General features: G+C 40.4%; 1 long non-coding RNA gene across 3 annotated transcripts in view; it reads left to right on the plus strand.

The window, feature by feature from the left end:
* Nucleotides 1–153: 153 nt before the first annotated feature.
* Nucleotides 154–16,875, plus strand: part of LOC129645513 (uncharacterized) — a 112,655-nt gene continuing 95,933 nt past the window's right edge. For all 3 annotated transcript variants that reach the window (XR_008711417.1, XR_008711416.1, XR_008711418.1), the window contains exon 1: nt 154–1,256. This is a non-coding gene — a long non-coding RNA (uncharacterized LOC129645513). The remainder of the gene's footprint in view (nt 1,257–16,875) is intronic.

The following is a 16,875-nucleotide window of genomic DNA, read 5'->3' on the forward strand; positions in this document are numbered from 1 at the left end:
CTGCCATTCTCCCGACCTCCCCCCAGCCACTAGCCAATCTCATGGCAGCAATTGGAGCGTAGCTATGGAAACCCACAGGAGACAAGCTAACTCTAAAGGAGGTTTCCAGCAGCTGCAATTACAAAAGGGCTGGGTTAGTAATCCCCCTTACTTTTTCTCTCTTTGTCCTCTGGTTGCTTGGCCCAGGATACAAACAGAATCTACAAGGTAGTCTTTCACCAAATTTAGGAGGTTTTCAGCCATTGTTCCTTATGAATTTTTACCAGCCTCACACTTTTTTCTCTTCTCCTTCTGGCACTGTGATGGTACAAGTGTTAGTTCTAGACTCTGTTCAGTCATTGTTTTCCTTTTGTTTTCATTATTCAGATTGAGTAAGATCTATTCATGAATCTTCAGGTTTACTGACTCTTTCCTCTGCCACCTCCATTCTGATCATTGAGACCACCTTATGAGATTTTTATTTCAGTTACTATAATTTCAATTCTAAAATGTCCATTTAGTATTTCATAATACTTTGTATTTCTTTGCTGAGATTTTCTATCTTTCCAGTTTCAAAGGTGTTTCTGTCTTCTTTCTTATTTTTAATAACTTCTTTCAAATTTCTCTCAGATAACTCCAACAACTCTATCATCACAGATTCATTTCTTACACAAATTGAGATTTTCCATGTTTTATGTATGCCGAATAATTTCATGTTATATTGTGGACATTTTGACTATGATGTTGTACCCTCTGGGTCTAGCTGAAACCCCACAGAGAATGATAATATTTTTGATTTAGTGGCGATCAACTTGGTTGGGTTCAAGTCATATTTTGATCAGATTTCTTTGGGTTGTGGTCCTAATATCAGTTTGGTTTTAAAATCCTTTGCAGTGCTATTCAGATCTGTCCTTTAGGTCTTTCAGGCAGCCAGGCTATAGGATCTGGGTCATAGACTCTTCCATGGCCGCTCCTCAAAGTCTGTGTGTGTTTTTTAAAATTCAGACTCACACACCTGCAACTCAAGTGAGGCCAGGAGTTCATATACCACTGATGGGAGTTGCTTTCTTAAATTCTCTCTCTGCTATCTCTGTGGTACATTCTGGTTCCTTCAGATCCCATTTTTTTGCAGTCTTCAGGTCAGAGAAAGACCTCCTGCCTCAAGACATCTGGCTCGGCTGCCTGTTTTCCTTGACTCCACCCACATCAAGGTCAAGGGGGCAGGAGAGAAGAAAGTGGTGGGGAAGGCGGGACCTGAGAAAAGGGAAGTGAGTAGGGTAAGTAGCTGGGGCTCCTCCCATTATTTTCAGACCATGGCTCCTTTGTTTGGAGGGGAAGATTTTCTTCCTTCAAAGTAAAGGGACCTACAGGGTCTGATTGCTGCCATTGCCACCACTGCTCTAGGATCATTTGGGGGCTGAGGCACTGAAGAATGAAACAAGGGAAGAAAAACGAGGAAAAAGAAAAACAGATTTCCATGCTCTCTCTGAGCATTAGGGCCCCTCCCACTTTTTTTTTTTTAATGGACAGAATCTTTATTGTTCTGTGCATTCTTCTTATGCATTTGAACTTGAGGATCGAGGGATAAGAGTCAAAAAATGGATGAAATTCATCTCTCATGTTACTTAGAAAACCTGAGATTTTAGTAGCAGATTTTATACACCCTGTTATTGCAAAGGTGATGGTTGGATGGCATCACCTACTCAAACTCATGGGTTTGGGTAGACTCCGGCAGTTGGTGATGGATAGGGAGGCCTGGTGTGCTGCAGCTCATGTGATCGCAAAGAGTCGGACACAACTGAGTGACTGAACTGAACTGATTATTGCAAAGACGTGACCACTACACTGACATTAAGACACCATTAGAGTTACTAGGCAGAGAAGGCAATGGCACCCCACTCCAGTACTCTTGCCTGGAAAATCCCATGGACGGAGGAGCCTGGTGGGCTGCAGTCCGTGGGGTTGCTAAGAGTCTGGACCCGACTGAACGACTTCGCTTTCACTTTTCACTTGCATGCATTGGAGAAGGAAATCGCAACCCACTCCAGTGTTCTTGCTTGGAGAATCCCAGGTACGGGGGAGCCTCATGGGCTGCCATCTATGGGGTCGCACAGAGTCAGACACGAATGAAGCGACTTAGCAGCAGCAGCAGAGTTACTAGGCAGAGAGTCAGCTGGCTATGAAAACACTGTGCTTGACTGTGTAGATATCTGCTGCTGCTGCTGCTAAGTAGCTTCAGTCGTGTCCAACTCTGTGCGACCCCATAGATGGCAGCCCACAAGGCTCCCCCCTCCCTGGGATTCTCCAGGCAAGAACACTGGAGTGGGTTGCCATTTCCTTCTCCAATGCATGAAAGTGAAAAGTGAAAGTGAAGTCGCTCAGTCCGGTCCGACTCTTAGCGACCCCACGGACTGCAGCCCACCAGGCTCCTCCGTCCACGGGATTTTCCAGGCAAGAGTACTGGAGTGGGGTGCCATTGCCTTCTCCGGTGTAGATATCTAGGAGGCCCTTTTAACACTTCTTGAGCCAGACCTAGAGTGCTTCTGGATTTCTATATATGGCAAGAACCCCTTCAAGTTCTCAAGCCATCTTGAATTTAGGTCATGGAACTCCAGAGGGTAATAAAATTGGTGAAGTCATGGTCTGTTTGATGGTACTTTTAATTCTAGTCTTCTTATTCAACACACTTGCTGCTATTTTCTTTTCAAAGTCCTCAAATAGCTAGCTGTTCCATGCACATTCTTTCCAGATTTTAAAGCTGCATTCAATAAGACAGATGGATTAGAGAGTGCTTAGTCCTTCTTAGCCAGGAGTGAATGAATCTCTCTCATTTCATTCTGTCTATCCAATTATCTATCTCCATATCTCTTTCTATTTAGCTAGCTTTCTTGTGGTGGTTTAATCACTAAGTTGTGTCCAATACTTTTGTGACCCCCCATGGACTATAGTCCAACAGGCTTGTCTGTCCATGGGATTTTCCAGGCAAGAATAGTGGAGTGGGTTGCCATTTCCTTTTCCAGGAAATCTTCCCCACCCAGGGAATTGAACTCATGGCTCCTGTATTGGCAGGCAGATTCTTTATCACTGAGCCACCTGGGAAGCCCATCTAGCTAGCTAGCTATCGCTGTATTGAACTAACTTTGATACTTGACTTTAAAGCCATAAATAGGTAATCGACTCTTTTTTGGGCAGACCTGTTAACTGGGTTAAAGCTTCTTTACTCAAAAGTCACTTTCATGACTCACTGGTATAAGATATTCAAGGTGTAATGAGGTGCTTTAGAGAAACTGAGTTAATTAAATTTGGTGCACACAAGGCCAGCTATATATTTTTTCAAACTACCATAAAGATTTAGACCCATGATGAACTTTGTTATTTTTAGTGAATTCATGTTTTAAGGGACATGGCAAACTGAACTGTTTATCTACCACAAGCTTGCATCCCTTTGATAGTATCTTTGCTAAGTGGCCATCATTCTTGGATGGATCACGAAATATTACTTTCTAAGGCAGTTTGATGACTATGAAATTCTTTTCTAAATTAAGGCCAAATCAACTTTTTTCCTCCATTTTCCACCCATTTCATTTTTCTATCTTTTTCAATCTTACAGAAGAGAGTTTAGAAAAAAACCTATTTTTTTATTTTTTTTTTCCAAACAGGAAAACCCTTTAAACATTTGAAGATAGCTTAGCTTTCCCCACCTAAATATTCCTGGTTTCTCTGAAAGCTTTTCATTTAACAGTCTATGGCCTTGTTTCTCTGGGTGGTCTGCAGACCATCTGTTGCAGAATCTTCTGAGGTTCCTATTAAAAAATACCAGTCTTTAGGTTTCACCTCAGATGTACTGAATCAGAATGGCAGGTTGGAGAGCTGTTACTCCCTGTTGGGGGAGTTGGGCCCCAGCTGGACCCAGAGTCAGACTGCTCGGCACTCCTTTTAACTGAGTTTTTTTTTTTTTTTTTTTCTGCCCATCAAGTGAATACCAGTGGGGAACTCATTCCTGAGAATCTCAAAAGTACTTCAAAAATGTTTCCAAAAATTGGCAAGGGCATCTGTCTTGGGATTCCTGTATTCTCTGATGGATGATACAATTTATAGCAAACCTTGTAGTGAGAGTCAGGTTAAGAGTCTGAGGTACTGAAGCTACATCTTTTAAGTGGCTATTTCGAGATCAAAAAGACTAATTGGGAGAAGAGAGCTGGAGGTGTGGAGTTTGGTAAAGTGACTATTATTGTTTTATTGTAATCCATTTGGGTTCACAAATTGAGTTGGCACAGTCTATTTCTCTATAGGAGGAAGGCGGAGAAGTTTTGTTCTAATTCTTTCTTGGTGCCTTAATAGAAATCCTTTTGTATGACCTTTGATGCTCAGCCACAAAGAAATGGCAGCTATCTGGGAGGGGTTTTGAGCCCCATCTCTCATGGTTGTAGATTCAGCTGAGAGTTGGAAACCAAACACCAATGACTGGCTTCCATGTCTAGAGATTATGACTTAGTTGGGCTGGAATAAAGCCCAGACATCCATTTTGTTTAAGTGTTCCAGGTGATTCTAATACGCATTGAGGGTTGAGAAGTATGATCCTAAATAATTAAAATAGAACTACCTTCCTGCTGGCATGTATTGTCAAAAGTGATGTGAACACTTCCAGTTAATTGATAAAAGAATCATGAAAAACCTGGTAACTATTTGGGGCTAAAATGGCTCTCTCCTAATCCACTGCTTTTGAAAAGAAAAAAAAAAAAATCCAGTTTGAAACTCTAGAGAAGAGAAATATATGCTTGAATTATTTGGGGAGGAAAAAATCTCTTTGCAGCAGGGAATAAATAAAAGGAAATAAGTCCAGAAAGAAAAATCTTTCACTTTGTTTCGTGGGATACAGTGTAAATCAGTTTAAAATAAATAATTTTGTTTTGCTAACTTGTTTTAACATTTAGACCACCCCCTACCCCATCATTATTCAGGTCATGAGAACTAACAAAAAATTGAAAATACTGAATGTTTTTGGAGATAAGTTCAAATGCATCCTAAAGCGTTTCAAAGACAAGTAGTTATTCATTCTGCCTGTAGCTGCATATGTGTAATTGGGGTTGTGGGCCCAATCTCTTTAGCTTGAAATAAAACGAACATGTTTTTCTCATTTTTCACTCTCTGCATATTCATACATAGTGGTTTTTCCCTCTTCTGAAAACGATACCTCTAGTAAAACCACATTATAACCAGTCTTGACCTTGTTTTTTTTTCCACCTCCTCTGCCCCGCCCCCAACAAGATTCAACTTTTACAGCTGTTGTGAGCAGTGGGCCAAATCAAAGCTGAGAGCAGCTTTGTAATTTCTGAAATTTCCAGTTCCTTCCAGAAAGTAACAAGGAGTCTTGGGATGAGTGAGCCACTGCCAGCCAGTGGCAGGTCTCGCAAGCCCCACCTCCCCTCTCATCTCTCGGGAACTCAGCTGATTGAAGAAAACCACCTGTTCCTAGGCCACTGACTTTCACTGTAATCAAGACATAATTCAGACAGGAGAAATATCTCTTTGTTGGTTTTTTTGAGCGCCCTCGGAATTTGTGGTGTAACCAAACATGAGCAAACTTCAGCTGAAATCAATGCCAAGAGCAGAGCAAAGGCATATTAGTAGTTGGTTTTCATTTTTCTTTTATTACCATATGTATCTCTATTGATATTTGAGCTACTGCTTCATATTATGTAGCTATATAAAGAAGGTATTTTTTTCCTTTCATTTTGGAATTTCAGCTTATTTGCCAAGAAGACCTTTTAAAGGATGATGTTTCAGTGGTAACAGAGACTTTCAAAAAGGATTTGAGAAATCAGCTGTCTGAACATACCAGGGCATGATCTAGGCTTGGGCAGTTGGATGTTGAAGCTTCAGAATTTGAATCTGGAGCAGACGATTCAGAGAGAAAGATTGAAGAGCCATTCATAGCTCTCGCATGTTCAGTAAGCATGCAGTGTCCGGCTTCATTAGTGTTCTAAGGTAACCAAGACAACATCTCAACTGAACATTTCTGCTAAAAAGCAAATGTTTTGCTCCTTGCCTTCACCAAATTCCCTTACTTTTGGTTTATTTCCTAAGCCTGATTTTTCATTGTCCACAGGTTCTGTGAATCCATTCTTTACCAAGTAATGGCTTTTCTATTTAAATTACGCAGGATCAGTTTCTGTTGCTTGCAACCAAGGATGTTACCTGATACACAGGCGATAAGAATGATGTCATCATCAGAATGGGAGTTGATCATTGTTAATTCCAAGCCTAAACAATAATCCTTGGGGACATTTCTGCAGTTTTGCAATATATATGAGATTATAATCTGGAGCATAAATACAAGATGAGAGATAAATATGGGAAAGCTCAATTATAGGGTACTGTAAAATATTGATAGGGATTTTTGAATTTTGAGAGTGAATATTTTTTACTAGGATGCCATAAAATTAAGTAAATGCTCACTTTTCAAAGATGAGTGCAATCTTGCTTTGAGGCAAGGGCCTGTCTTCATCTCTCACATATAATGGATGTTCAGGGTGCTTAGCAATTAAGTTCAATGTGAGAAATATGGTCCTTTCCTTGTGTTTTGATATTGGAAGTCTCCTCTCCTGATGATTTGAATCTGGGTCAGATAATCTCAACTACTGTGGGGTTGAGGAAAACCATCAATAGTCTTTCTATCTTTTGCAATGATCCAGCCCTTTTATCAATCACTTGGGTCGCCTAGTTACAAAGGACTCCTCTCTAGGGCACCTAGACTTTGAGGAACCCCAAAGGAAAGAAAATAAAAGCATCTAAGCAGGTTTTTTGTGTTGGATGAGGGCTGTGGCAGGTGAATGGAGGGAGTCTAAGCACTTGTCTGGTTAGACAGGGCGAGTTAAATAAGAAGAGCTAGGGAAGCCCCTGGGAGTAAAGCCAGTCTCTCTATAGTTTTCCTTTGTAAAGGATAAAGTTAGGGTTGAGTGAACCCAGAAGCTTTTTCCTGTCAGGCGGGAATTAGAACAAAGATTTCCTTTAAAGACACTGTGCTTAGTCGTGTCTAGTGACAGGCAAATCTCAAAAGACTCCAATGTGATAAACCCCAATGTGTAGAATCTCGGCGGAAGCACAGAGTAACTTCTCTGAATTTTTCTCTGTGCTTTGTTACCCTGACACCGCATTTCCTGTTTCTGGCTCTCTTCCCTCATTCTAATCCCATCTGGCCCTTTACTGAGAAGTATTATTATTTAAAAAAAAAAAAAAGTCCAAGTTGTCCCCTTTCTGAAAAGAACTATAACTTCAAATTGTTGACCAAGCATCATTTCATAGTGGACTGGTGTAGAACTGAAATGGTGAGGAATTGGTTCCCATTTTGTATTATGTTTTCGGCCTCATCTTAACCTTCTGAAGTTATTTTTTCAAGAGACTCATATTTATTTACAGTGCAGGAAGTCCTGAATGAATAAATAATGATGGTCAGTAAACCACTTAAAACACTTATTGCTCTGGATATGATAAATATGATAATAATCCTACCATACGTGGTAAAGCAACAACTCTACTTTCCTATATCATTCCCTTAATCCAGCCATTCCTCAGCCCCTGAGAACACAGCTCCACATGGTTATACAATTGTTATTTATTTCTCTGTATGTCTTGAGTCATTATGTTGACTTTTTATTATGACTCAAGTGTGAGGTAAAATTTTACTTCATGAGAATAATTTTGTATTACCTTATTTTCTAATATGGTATAACATAATATATGATATATTATAATATTATCATGTTATATTGAGTGTTATATACTCAGGATAGGCTGGATAAATAAGTATGAAAAATTGTTGAAAAAAATTTTGACTGAAGTGGCCTAATTACATGAAACAAGTGGGATTCTTTAGGCCTCACGTCCTGCACTTTGATGCGGTGTTTCTGTCATCACTCATCTTTCTCATTAGCAGATGTCTCTAAAATAGCTAGAAAAGTGGAAATAGAGAAATGTTCCCCAGAGCATCCTCCCCGTGGGGTTGTGTAGATGCACATGGAACAAATTTAAGGGGAACCATTCTCGTTGTGGTCATTACATTGGCTGCTCTGATGTACCCCAAATTTGTACATGTTCTCCTTTTCTTTAAGACAGTACTACTGCATAACATGTGGGCTTCCCTCATAACTCGGTTGGTAAAGAATCTACCTGCAATGTGGGAGAACTGGGTTTGATCCCTGAATTGGGACGATCCCCTGGAGAAGGGAAAAGCTACCTATTCCAGTATTCTGGCCTGGAGAATTCCATGGACTGTATAGTCCTTGGGGTTGCAAAGAGTTGGACACAACTGAGCTACCTTCACTTCACTTCACTTACTGCATAATATAAATAACAGAGATCTCCACTGGGTCACTGAACAATATATAAGCATGCCGACTTTGCTAATAAACATGGAAATGTTTTGTGGAGTTGGCTTCTATCTATTGACAGGCTCATAGCACCATGATTCCCCTCTGTTCATTTATGCTGCGTCTATTAATTGGGTTTCTACTGTGAGCCAGATAGTTAGCTAAGTAATAGTTATGATACCCGCTGTACTCTAGTCAGGCTTGCGAAACCTGAATTTACTATGCTGTATTCTGTTTATGGATCTTTGCACAGAGTCTCTTTTGGCCTTTCTGGAAAAAAAAAAAGTAAAATGGGCATATAGCAACATTCATTCTATTTAAGGTAAAGTTTTATGATTTTGGGAAATACATATAGCTGAGTAAACACTGAGGAAGGCTCAGTGATCAATGCAAAGAAATAGAGGAAAATAATAGAATGGTAAAGATTAGAGATCTCTTCAAGAAAATTAGAGATACCAAGGGAATACTTCATGCAAAGATGGGCACAATAAAAATGGTATGGACCTAACAGAAGCAGAATATATTAAGAAGAGGTGGCAAAAATAAACAGAAGAACCATACAAAAAAGATTTTCAGACCCAGGTAATCACAATGGTGTGATCACTCACCTAGAGCCAGACATTCTGGAATGCAAAGTCAAGTGGGCCTTAGGAATCATCACTACGAACAAAGCTAGTGGAGGTGATGGAATTCCAGTTGAGCTATTTCCAATCCTAAAAGATGATGCTATGAAAGTACTGTACTCAATATGCCAGCAAATTTGAAAAACTCAGCAAGTGGCCACAGGACTCGAAAAGGTCAGTTTTCATTTCAATCCCAAAGAAAGGCAGTGCCAAAGAATGCTCAAACTACTGTGCAATTGCACTCATCTCACATGTTAGTAAAGTAATGCTCAACATTCTCCAAGCCAGGCTTCAACAGTACATGAACAGGGAACTTCCAGATATTCAAGCTGGATTTAGAAAAGGCAGAGGAACCAGAGATCAAATTGCCAACATCCACTGGATCATCAAAAAAGCAAGAGAGTTCCGGAAAAACATCTACTTCTGCTTTATTGACTATGCCAAAGCCTTTGACTGTGTGGATCACAATAAACTGTGGAAAATTCTTCAAGACATGGGAATACCAGACCACCTGACCTGCCTCTTGAGAAATCTGTATGCAGGTCAGGAAGCAACAGTTAGAACTGGACATGGAACAACAGACTGGTTCCAAATAGGAAAAGGAGTACGTCAAGGCTGTATATTGTCACCCTGCTTATTTAACTTCTATGCAGAGTACATCATGAGAAATGCTGGGCTGGAAGAAGCACAAGCTGGAATCAAGATTGCCGGGAGAAATATCAATAACTTCAGATATGCAGATGACACCACCCTTATGGCAGAAAGCAAAGAAGAACTAAAGAGCCTCTTGATGAAAGCGAAAGAGGAGCATGAAAAAGTTGGCTTAAAACTCAACATTCAGAAAACTAAGATCGTGGCATCCGGTCCCATCACTTCATGGGAAATAGATGGGGAAACAGTGGAAACAGTGACAGACTTTATTTTGGGGGGCTCCAAAATCATTGCAGATGGTGACTGCAGCCATGAAATTAAAAGACTCTTCCTCTTTGAAAGAAAAGTTATGACCAACCTAGATAGCATATTCAAAAGCAGAGACATTAATAGCCCATGAAGGTCCATCTAGGGAAAGCTATGGTTTTTCCGGTAGTCATGTATAGATGTGAGAGTTGAACTATAAAGGAAGCTGAGCAACGAAGAATTGATGCTTTTGAATTGTTGTGTTGGAGAAGACTCTTGAGAGTCCCTTGGACTGCAAAGAGATCCAACCAGTCCATCCTAAAGGAAATCAGTCCTGAATATTCATTGGGAGGACTGATGCTGAAGCTGAAACTCCAATACTTTGGCCATCTTATGTGAAGAACTGACTCATTGGAAAAGATCCTGGCGCTGGGAAAGATTGAAGCCAGGAGGAGAAAGGGATGACAGAGGATGAGATGGTTGGATGGCATCACCAACTCAATGGACATGAGTTTGAGTAAACTCCGGGAGTTGGCAATGGACAGGGAGGCCTGGTGTGCTGCAATCCATGGGGTTGCAAAGAGTGGACACAAATGAGCAACTGAACTGAACTGAATGATCTGTTGACGGACATTTGAGTTGTTTCTAGTTTTTTTTTTTTGAATTTATGAATAAATGTGCTATAAACATTGATAAAGGAGTTTTTGTATAAAGATATATATATATTTTTTTTATTTAAATGGGGCAAATATCTAGTAGTATAACTGCATCATTTATTAAGTGGATGTTTATCAGAAATTGACAAACTATTTTCAAAAGTAGCTAATGCATTTTACATTCTCACCAGCGATGTGGGAGATATCTAGCTGCTTCGGGTCCTCTCCAATTTTTGGTCTTTTAGTTGTTCAGTTTTCGTCTTTCATTTTATCCATTCCAATGCTAAGGTTTCTGCTTGGGGTTTTAATTTGCATTTCCTTAATGACTAACGGTGTTTGCACACCATTTCATTTATTTGCCTATACTCTTATCTGATTTTCTTTTTAGAATCTTTTTTTTTTACCTCAATGTTAATTTAATTTAATTTTTTTAATTTAATTTTTAAACTTTATAATATTGTATTGGTTTTGCCAAATATCGAAATGAATCCGCCACAGGTATACATGTGTTCCCCATCCTGAACCCTCCTCCCTCCTCCCTCCCCATACCATCCCTCTGGGTCGTCCCAGTGCACCAGCCCCAAGCATCCAGTATCACGCATCGAACCTGGACTGGTGACTCATTTCATATATGATATTATACATATTTCAATGCCATTCTCCCAAATCATCCCACCCTCTCCCTCTCCCACAGAATCCAAAAGACTGTTCTATACATCAGTGTCTCTTTTGCTGTCTCGTATACAGGGTTATTGTTACCATCTTTCTAAATTCCATATATATGCGTTAGTATACTGTATTGGTGTTTTTCTTTCTGGCTTACTTCACTCTGTATAATAGGCTCCATTGTATGCAGTTGTTCAACAACAGAGCAACTATTACCCTGTCTAGAACACTTTCTCAGGCTGTCCTGCCCCCACAGCCAGGGATGGCTCTTTCTCCTCAATGTGTGAGTGCCAGCAGGAATTTGCTTCTCTGATGTGTTTCAAACTTGCTTATCCCCTAACCTATTTCACTAAAGATGATAAAACATCAACTGAATAGGACTTTGCTCTATTCATGTTTGTATCTTCAGTGCCTGTTTCAGAGCCTGGATGCTTAGCTTTGGCCAGTTTGTGATTGACTATATGAATTCAGCTGAGTTTCCTCACATATCCAATAATAGGGTTAAATGGTAAATTACGGTAATCCTGCCTGTCCAGATGGTGTATAATTTTATCCTTTGGTCTGCCCCCAAGGAACAAGGTCTAGTAAACTTGTCGAGAGTGCAGTGTGGGGGCAGATACATGTCTACATGGCCACCAATAATGGAATAATAAACTATTATTAATAATCACACACACTGAATGCATTACAGGTGGCTGGCATTGTAGTAAGTCAGAAGTTTAACACGTTATTAAATTTGTTCTTCAGAACAATCTTCCCTATAGCTCAGATGGTAAAGAATCTGCCTGCAATGCAGGAGGCCCAGGTTCGATCCATGGGTCGGGAAGATCTTCTGGAGAAGGGAATGGGAATCCACTCCAGTATTCTTGCCTGGAGAACCATGGATAGAGGAGCCTATCGGGCTACAGGTCGCAAAGAGTTAGACACAACTGAGTGGCTAACACTGCTACTACTAAAACAGCCTTATGAAGTAGGTATTAACAAAAATCCTCATTTTACAAATCAAGAAATGGAGGATGAAGAGGTTGAAGGAAACTGTCAAACATTGCCCAGCTATTAGGTTGCAGTGCTGGGATAGGTACTCAGGTCCCACATGCTCTTCATCCTTTGCGGTGTCCTGCCCAAGCTGAGTTCTTATGCTATGCCATGCACTGCCCTAGACGCATGGCACCCTCTGTATCCCGGTCTATCCATTCTAACCATCATAGCTTAAAGACCTGGGAATGTAGGGATCCTCTGCCTTTGAGTAAAACTAAATAACATGTTAGCATTTAGGAACACAGAAATAATAGGTGGAATTTAATGAGCTCTTTTGGAGGTGGAAATGGCAACCCACTCCAGTATTCTTGTCAGGATAATCCCATGGACAGTGGAACCTGGCGGGCTTCAGTCTGTGGGGTAGCAAAAGAGTCAGACATGACTGAACAACTGAGCGCACACATATGCAATGAGCTCTTTGGATGTGTAAGGTACTTTATCATTGTTAAAAATATTGTACCCTCCCATGAGAAATCAAAATGCCATGTCCTGGGTGGATGAATGAGGAGGCTGATGCTTTTGTTGATCAGAGTTCACAGCTGTTAGCTACCAGTCATTCATGTAAGCTATTTGGGGGAGGAAGGATGTTCTATTTTTTCATCAGTCCTGTCCCTCAACCCAGGATCCTGTTGCTTCCTGTAATTGCTTCTGCTTTATTTGGTAGCACCTGACAGTTTATTAAGGCAGAGAGAAACTGTGGTGATTTAACATTAAACTTCCACTGTAATCACCTTTCCATGCACGTAAGCTCTTGTCAGCCTTACAATTCAGCTCAGTATTGCATATGTTAATGTTACTAGGATATTAACAGCCATTAGATTCTAGCAGAGCAATCTGTTTTCTCGTTAAGCTATAGGTAACAGGCAGGTATATGCTATGGAGGATATTGACAAGTAGGCAAAACCCTGGGGCCTGACGCAAGCTCCACGTGTAGGTAAACACCGCACAGCCACCGTCTAATTACAGAGACACACCATCCATCAATCGCCTGAGTTGTTTCCTGGAAGTGTCTAGCCAAGATGGGCCTTGGAGGTGTTGTTGCTGCTGCTGCTAAGTCGCTTCAGTTGTGTCCGACTCTGTGCGACCCCAGTGACGGCAGCCCACCAGGCTCCCCGGTCCCTGGGATTCTCCAGGCAAGAACACTGGAGTGGGTTGCCATTTCCTTCTCCAACGCATGAAAGTGAAAAGTGAAAGTGAAGTCGCTCAGTCGTGTCTACTCCTAGCGACCCCATGGACTGCAGCCCACCAGGCTCCTCCGTCCATGGGATTTTCCAGGCAAGAGTACTGGAGTGGGGTGCCATTGCCTTCTCCGTGGAGGTGTTGAGTAGGGGGAAAATGTTTAACGCATTAAAGAAACGTAGACACCTTATCATGATACCCTTTCCGGGATAGATTCCTAATGTTAAAATGATGTCATTCTATCACTTTGTGAGTCACAGGGACCACAGGCTGGCCCCTCTCCTCTGCATGTCCTCTCTCTCAGACTCAGGGACCATCCTTTTCTATTCCACTAGACGAATGTAACAGCAGTGACCACTCCTCCAATATTTTCATTCAGGCAACATGCATACTATTTTGAGGTGTAGTGTGGTGGTGTTCAGTTGCTCAGTAGTGTCCAACTCTGCAACCCTATGGCCTGCAACACCCTAGGCTTCCCTGACCTTCACCGTCTCCCAGAGCTTGCTCAGACTCATGTCCATTGAGTCAGGGATGCCATCCAATCATCTCATCCTCTGTCATCCCCTTCTCCTCCTGCCTTCAATCTTTCCCAGCATCAGGGTCTTTTCCAATGAGTCAGTTCTTTGTTGAGATGTCTTCTGGGCAGATCTAAAATCCTATCTTCATCAATGAACTATTTGGTGATGAAAATTCTAGGGATTATTTCTTCAAATTCATAAGATGATGAATGAAATATACGAGACATCTGGTGGTAGGACAACCAATATCAACTTCAAATTCTGCAAAGCAAATGGAGTATTTGTGGTGTTGCTGGAGCTTTTTACATGGAATCCTGTGTTCTTCTAGAACTTTCCATCAAAATGCCACAGTCTTATGGGATGGCTTTGAAAGCAACAAAGTGTTAGTTTCCATTTTGGCAAGTTTTATGTATTAATATTTGCTTTACTTCAGGGCATCTTTCAGAATGTGTTGACAACAATATTGGATTTTGTATAGTCTAAGAGTTTTCTCCCACATTAAAAGTATTCATTAGCTATTTGAAATACATGTAAGTTGTATCTGGGGCTTCCCAGGTGGCACTAGTGGTAAAGAACCCACATGCCAATACAGGAGATGTAAAAGATGCAGGTTCAACCCCTGGGTTGGGAAGATCCCCTGGAGGAGGGCATGGCAACCTTCTTAGGTATTCTTGCCTAGAGAATCCCATGGACAGAGCAGCCTGGCAGGCTATGGTCCATAGGGTCGTAAAGAATCAGACATGACTTAAGCGACTTAGCACAGCACACAGCACAAGTTGTATTTGGAATCTGAGATAAAGGACAAAGGTGTAATTTGCGTCATGTTGTAACATCATGGTACATGCAGTGGTGGGGAAATTACCAGGTTCACTAACTCTCCTCCTGTCCCTCAGTCCCCTCTGGCTTCCCAAAGTAGAGTTGCTACTTTGGGTTCAACCTCTCCCAGTCTGTCTTTGGACTCATTTTGTAGTAACACACCATCATGATGCAAATTGTTGTTGTTGTTGTTTTTTTTAAGCAAATGATTATTGAAACTTTTCTCATTTCCCAAAACATGGAGAAGAGCAGAATTAGAATTTCAGGTAAGTATTCTCTTTCATACCAAACTGTTCCTTATTCTCATCACATCTCTTCTGTTTACTCCCACAACACACAAATTGGGCTCATTTTATAGGGGAGGGGAGTTGGTGGACGATAACTGTTAAAAAGCAGTGCATATAAATATAGACCTATCATTTTTGCTTTTTTCTTCCATAGGCTAAGCTGCCATGCTTGCCCCAACCCTCTTTTTATCTCAATCTCTTGTCCACGTTATAAAAGCAGCAGAGTTTGGCCTGACACTGTGGGGGATGAAGAGCCATGCTGATCTCACGCGGTTACTCTCACGCTTTGGATCTCTCATTAATATGGTCTTAGTAGTTTGCTAGGGATGAGAACTTAAAGCCAGAGAATGGCCTCTACTGCCTAAGTCAAGCATTCCAGTTAGATTTATTATGGGGTTTAATTGGGAGTTATGGACAGTTGGATAATTATGATAATGTGGTAACTGAATTTCTCGTTTGTCACTGTCTCTTGTGTGTATAGCTCTTTCTGAAATCTTGTAAGATTGGAACAATGAGACCATTGCAGATTTGGGGCCTTTCTTAATCTCATGGCTATAAATCAGTAAGGGCTTCCCTGGTGGCTCAGTTAGTTGATAAAGAATCCACCTGCAATGCGGGAGACCTGGGTTCGATTCCTGGGTTGGGACATTCCCTTGGAGAAGGATAAATCAGTATAACAAAGAACCTCAACATGATTTGTAATATTTTTATTATTGTGTATTTTTCAGTGGTTTAAGTTTAGTTACTCACTTTCAGACCTCTATAAAGATGATAGAAATATATGAACCCTTCCTAGATATGATGAACTATAAGAAGAGTTGCATTAATGGATGTTATTTGCATTTCATTTTTCAAGTATGTGTGTATATATTTCCCCAACTACATTGTAAGGTACCTTGAAGAGAAAAATAACATGTTATTCATATTTTTTGGACTCTGTCACAAGGCAGAGCACATGGTTAGTGCTCAGTGTTAGCTGAATATAGTTGATGACTATGTGTTTATGTTAATATTCAAAAGGGCTAATTTTCTGCTTATAGCTTTGTAATATTTCTCTCTACCTTTGACACTTTAGGAAAACAATATTAACAGTTGTTTAGAAGTCTTACTTTTGACCTTTCTATATGAATTAAAAATGAGTGTAGATCATTGGTGCATTTGATAAAAGAAACTACATTGTCATTAATAGAAAGAAAGGTTGGAAGTAGCAAAACACTGATCTTCCTGCTTATTTTCAGTACAGACTGTCAGTCAAGCAGTCCTATTTGTCCATATTGCCAGTTTAGATGCAGTGTTGAACGTATACATGTAAAATTAAATTTACTGAGTCAAAGAATTGGTAGCAATTTAATTTTGTTTACAATTATAGAAAGGCTCAATTTACTTAGCAGTGTATATAGCAAATTCTGCCAGGGTGTTTTATGTAAAGAACACGAGGAAAGGAGTATTGTCTTTCTCATTTCTCTACATTTTCCATTCTCAGAGTTCCTACAATTCTCTGTCGCTATTAGACAGTGGAAGGCAAGTGGTTTTCTTTATCCTGGAGTACTTAGATATCACCAATAAAAGTTTATTGGGAGAAGACAGTTACTTCCAACATTAAAATTTTATAAGGATCCTATCCTTGTGAAATTTTGTATTAGGAAAGCAGGTAATAAGAAAAACTTATGATTACCAAGGGGGAAAGTGAAGGGAGGGATAAATTGGAAGATTGGGATTGTATACCCATTACTATCTATAAAACAGATCACTAATAAGAACCTACTGTGTAGCATGGGGAATACCATTCAGTGCTCTGTAACGATCTATATGGGAAAATAATCTAAAAAAGAATGGCTATATACTCC

Source organism: Bubalus kerabau, chromosome 3 (genome assembly GCF_029407905.1).
Source record: "Bubalus kerabau isolate K-KA32 ecotype Philippines breed swamp buffalo chromosome 3, PCC_UOA_SB_1v2, whole genome shotgun sequence".
Taxonomy (NCBI): Eukaryota; Metazoa; Chordata; class Mammalia; order Artiodactyla; family Bovidae; genus Bubalus; species Bubalus kerabau.